General features: G+C 34.8%; 1 pseudogene; it reads left to right on the forward strand.

Annotated features, from left to right (window-relative positions):
- Nucleotides 1–2,140: 2,140 nt before the first annotated feature.
- On the forward strand, nucleotides 2,141–2,825 carry LOC127218047 (deoxycytidine kinase-like; annotated as a pseudogene).
- The last annotated feature ends 3,026 nt before the right edge of the window (nucleotides 2,826–5,851 follow it).

The following is a 5,851-nucleotide window of genomic DNA, read 5'->3' on the forward strand; positions in this document are numbered from 1 at the left end:
AAGAAAACTGTTAAAATAGAAAGGGAAATAATCTTGCAAGTAATCTTTTAAATCCAAGGAATGATGCTTTGGCAAGAACAAATTTTATTTTGTCAGGGGAGGCTTATATAAGACCATATGCAGGATGTAAGGAGGGTTTGCAACTGGCTGTAAAGCTTCAACAGGAAGAATATTTTAAAATCACAAGCCTGTATCTAGGAATGCTCTGTTAAACATTCTGCTTACTTCTTAAGAGGCAGTAATTTTCTATCTCAGTGGCCTGAGGTAGTGAGGATGGTGATGGTCCTCAACAGTTATGGGACTGCCAATTGAGTTCCAGGAACTGAACTCCAGTCCTTTGAAAAGATAACAATCATGGTTAATTGATGAAACAGTCCTATAGACCCTTATTTTTTGAACACTTTACTGGAGGTGCTAGAAATTGACCCTAGGGCCTCCCTCATTCTAGGCAAGAATTTTGCCAGTGAATTGTATTCCAAAGTTCAAGATTTCTGTATTTTATATTATAAAAACATTTCCAGGTGTATATTCATTGCCACATAATAGTGAGTATTATTACACATTTTCATAAAATTTTATGAACTTTAACCACTCCACTCTTTTCTTTCTTCTTTCACCCAACTCCTGTTATTCTTCTTTGTTCCCACAGACATTCTTACTTCTACTTCTGTGGATCTGTATATAAACTAGAATCCATAAATACATGGGTGTGAGATTTATAAAATGTAAACCTTACTTTACCGGTGGCATGAAAATGAAATTATAATACTCATAATTAAATAATTTACTTGATCAAAAATAGAAAAGTGTGAGCCCTTTCTTTCTTTCAACTCCTTTACAGTATTTTATGGAGTGTTGAAGGGTAGGGAAAGGAGCTGACAAGATAACTGTGGAGTGTAAAATATCTACTAGCTCTGTAGACCAGTCTGGAATGAAAACTCACAGAGATTCACCTGCCTCTGCCTCCTTAGTGCTGGGATTAAAGGCATGCTCCATAAATGTCTGGCTGACCAAAGAAATTCTTAAGCCCAACAATTCCTTAACACAAAATATCCGGGAAATATGGGAAATTGTGAAAAAGACCAAACCAAAGAATAATAGATAAAGAAGAATGTGAAGAAGCCCAACTCAAAAGTGCAGAAAATGTATTCAACAAAAAATTTCTCAACCTAAAGAAAGACATGCCAATTAAAGTAAAAGAAGCTTTCTGAAAAACAAAGAGTGGACCACAAAAAAAAAAAAAAAAAAAAAATTGTCCTCTCACCACATACTAATCAAAACACCAAACATACAGAATAAAGAAATAATATAAAAGCTGCAAATGAAAAGGCCAAGTGGCATATAAAGGCAAACCTATGAGAATTACACCAGTCTTCTCCTTGGAAACTCTGAAACCAGAAGTTCCTAGATAGGTATTTTACAAACTTGAAGAGACCACTGATGCCAGCCCAGAGTACTATAGCCAGCAAAACTTTTAATCACTATAGATGGAAAAAACAAAATATTACATGACAAAACAAGATTAAAAACAACACATATCCACTAATCCATCCCTACAGAAAATACTGGAAGGAAAACTCCACTCACAAAATTGTAGGCAATTGATAAACTCACTTAACCAAAAGCCAAAAGGGAAAGCAGAGTAAATCTACACACAATACCACCACTAGCAAGAATTTACACAACAAACAAGATTTAACAATCAATTGTCCTTAACTTCCTTCATATTAATAGTCTTACCTTGTCTATAAAGCAACACAGGCTGACAGAATGGATACAAAGATAGAATCCATCCTTCCTCTGCATATATAAAACTTATCCCAAATTCAAAGAAAGATGTTGCCTCAGAGGAAAGGGTTAGGAAAAGAATATCCAGTCAAATGGACCTAAGAAACAAGCTGCTGTAGCTTCTCTAATATGTTACAAACTAGACTTCAAACTAAAATCAACCAAAAGAGATGAAGAAGGTCATTTCATAGTCATCACAGGAAAAATTCATTACTACGAAGTCTCAATTCTGAACATCTATGCCCCAAATACAAGGGCAACCTGCTGGCGGGAGAGTCAATGATGCTGCAGCCCCAGCTCTCAGTGCCTTCACCGTTCTGCAGGTCCCGCGCCTACGCTGACGCCAGCGGGCATGGCCACCCCACCCAAGAGGTTCTGCCCTTCTCCCTCCACCAGCTCCGAGGGGACGCAACAAGAAGATCGCCATCGAGGGGAACATCGCTGCTGGGAAGTCAACGTTTGTGAATATCCTGAAACAAGTCTGTGAGGATTGGGAAGTGGTTCCTGAACCTGTTGCCAGGTGGTGCAATGTTCAAAGTACTCAAGATGAATTTGAGGAATTGACGTCTCAGAAACGTGGTGGGAATGTTCTTCAAATGATGGACGAGAAACCCGAGCTGTGGTCTTTTACCTTCCAATCATACACCTGTCTTAGTCGGATCTGAGCTCAGCTTGCCTCTCTCAATGTCAAGCTCAAAGATGCAGAGAAACCTGTATTATTTTTTGAAAGATCTATGTACAGTGACAATTATATTTTTGCATCTAATTTGTATGAATCTGACTGCATGAATGAAACTGAGTGGACAATATATCAGGACTGGCATGACTGGATGAATAGCCAGTTTGGCCAAAGCCTTGAACTGGATGGAATAATTTATCTTCGAGCTACTCCAGAGAAATGCTTAAACAGAATTTACTTTCAAGGAAGGAGTGAAGAGCAGGACATTACCCTTGAATACCTAGAGAATTATCATTATAAGCATGAGAACTGGGTAAAAAGGGTAAAAAAGATTACTAAAATTGGGAGATTTATTTAAAAAAGCATAAAACGACAAACTAAATTCAGCTATGAGTCCAAGGTCTAAGTGTAAAATTAAAATATACCTAAAAGCATATAATTCTGTCCAAATTTTAATTTTCTATCTTATAGTTTTTCTTTACTCCATCTCTCTTCTTTGAAATGAGGTCTTACAATAATATCCCAGGCTTTTTTCAAAGATATTATGTACCCAAAGATGACCTTCAATTCCTGATCATTCTGCCTGCACTTCCCAAATGCTTGGATTACAGGTACTCACTACAAAATCTGAGCTTTTATGGTTTTTAAATATTACTTTTAGAAATAATAAATGAAATATAATTAATAAGTTGTTTTGAAATTATCATTTAATATTTCAGTGGTAGATAAAACAAAGCAAAATGAAACATAAACTAAGCTATAAAAAATTTCCCTGAGTTCAAAATTCTTACAAAACCATGAAAAATGTGAGATTATTGCTTGTGTTTTGTTATAGCAGATTTCAGTTACATAAAGTTTCCCCAAGCAGAATAATGAGTTTTATTCTCTTTGCAGCATAAATATTTCCTTTTTGGCTTTTTTAAGGTTTATTAGAAACCAACATCCAGTGCAATTGCTTCTTATCCAGTACATTTGCTTCTTATCCTTAAATGTATGTCTTTTTATTTAACCCAAGCCTAATAAAAAACAAAATGAAGAGACAAGTTAAATTATCCTATTATATCAAAGGATTAATTCAAATTAAATAAGAATACACTATGCTAAATTTATTATCATGTCATTAATTAACTTCTCCCATAAATTATTAGAAGAAATAGCTCAAGGGAGCATAGCTACAGGTATTTAAAATAAAATAAAACCACCAATGCTTGGGAAGGAAACTGTTTTCCTTTGGATACCTACAATAATTGAAATCACTCTCTATAATCTTAACATATTCTTTCTCAACTGTCTGCCTTAATTGGAGAGTATGTCTAAAGAGTTAAGATGTTTTAAGCCCGTAGTATTCTAAAAGAAAACTGCTATAGCTAATACACATGTTCAGCAAAGTGTTGAATATAAAACTATTCTAGTCTGTTTTCTGTTGTGACATTGACTTTAGAGGAGAAAATGCCTCGATCAGACTGATTTGTAAGTAAGCCTGTGGAGGAATTTTCTTGATTAGTGACTAGTGTTAGAGATCCCAATTTTGGCAAGTGGTCCTGGATTGTATAAGCAAAGTGGCTGAGCAAACTAAGGAGTAGGCAGTGTTCCACAATGATCTCTGCTTCATTTTCTGTCTCCACTTTAGTTCCTGTCTTCATGTTTCTGTCAGAGCTTCTCTCAGGGAAAGATTGTAACTTGTGTGATGAAATAAGTTTTTTTCCTTCTCATGATACTTTTGGTATTAACCTTTATCACAGAAATAGTAAAATAAGCTATGACAACATTATAGAGAAGGTTAGTGTATATAATGTACAAAGAACTAAAAGATAAATAAATCTAATAAAATATGAAATCAAACCAGTAAATTAAATTTGGAGCATGTAATAGATCAGATAGTCCTTGAAAGAAGTAAACATGGTTTAGAAATATTATTCTTACTGTTGAATGATTTTAGCTATCAGGAAAATGGAAATTAAAGTGACTGTGGTTCCAACTTAACTGTTGGCTAAGTTATGAAAACAAAGATGAGAAAGGTGACAAATGTTGGCACAGATATGGGGGAAAAGAACACTTATTGAACACACCAGAGCTAGGCCTATTCCCAACATATTTTTTTTATCTTACACAGGTATATGAATGATAGATTCTTCTCAGTTTTTTTGAACTTGAAATTTCTGCCCTTGTAGTCAGAATTAAACACCATAGAGAGTTTTGGAAGAATTGGCATTATGCTAATCTTGTGATTGTTGTGGGATTTCCTAAAAATTGCGATGTTCTGTATTGGTATGTCACCTCCTACTTTGGTTATTGATTTCCACTATGAGGTTATATAACAAGGCTTTAGAAATTTGGCTTCAAAAATAACATTTTTACAGCATACAGGAAACTACTGACAGTTTGTTGCAGATGCCAACACTTAGAAGAATAAGCAACACCATAATTCCTTGAAGCATAAATTCAAAGGTGACCTTGTTTGTTGAATGCAAATTCTATCAGTTGGTTACCCTGTCCTACTCAAGAAATGACACATTCAGTAAGGATCAGGCCACTCTTTTTAAATTACCTATCCTTTTTAAAAAATTTATCTCCTTTAAACAAAATTTATTATCTCACAGTTTTCATGGAATGGGGGCCCAAGTAAATCTTAGCTAAGTGTTATGATCTTAAGGATGATTACAAATCTGCAGTCATCTAGCATTGTGAATACCTCAAGGCTTGAACAAGGAAAGATATTTTCAATCCCACTCACACTGATGTTGTTAGGGATCAGTTTTTCAATGTCTTTTGGCCATCAGTCTCCTTCAGTTAGTTCTCTCCTATTTGGACTTCCTTATTAGATAGTTTACAAAATGACATCTGGTTGTAGAAAACAAGAAACAGCAGGAGAGAGCACACATAAGATAGAATGAAGAGTAATCTAATTTGTAAACTAATTGTAGCTCTAATAGCCTATCACATTTACTTTGTTCAAATCAAGTTACTAGGCACAGATTACATACACAAAAAGGATTAGATTTATAGGAGCTACAGGAAGCAGAGGCCATTAATAGCCATCTGAGTTGTCTATCACCTCTTTCTTTGGTGACCTCAAAGAATCTTCACTTCCAAGTAAAATGTTTGGGCATTACCATTACATGTGATTGTAATTTTTAGAAAACTATGTTTTTGGACTAAGCTGGAAGAACTAGTTTTTTTTTTTTATCATTCCCCATTCTGTTTCAGCATAGAAAGTCTATATGAGTCTAGAAAATCTATTAACTCCTTATTATGGATTCAAATGCATAAAAAATATTCTGATACTTATGAACTTGCTTAAACTGGTTCCTTGGTGACAGGCACCTTGAGCTATCTGTGAGGACAATGTAAATGTGCTAAAAATTATTTTGGGTGTTCTTTCAC

This window comes from Phodopus roborovskii, unplaced genomic scaffold (genome assembly GCF_943737965.1).
Source record: "Phodopus roborovskii unplaced genomic scaffold, PHOROB, whole genome shotgun sequence".
NCBI classification, from domain to species: domain Eukaryota; kingdom Metazoa; phylum Chordata; class Mammalia; order Rodentia; family Cricetidae; genus Phodopus; species Phodopus roborovskii.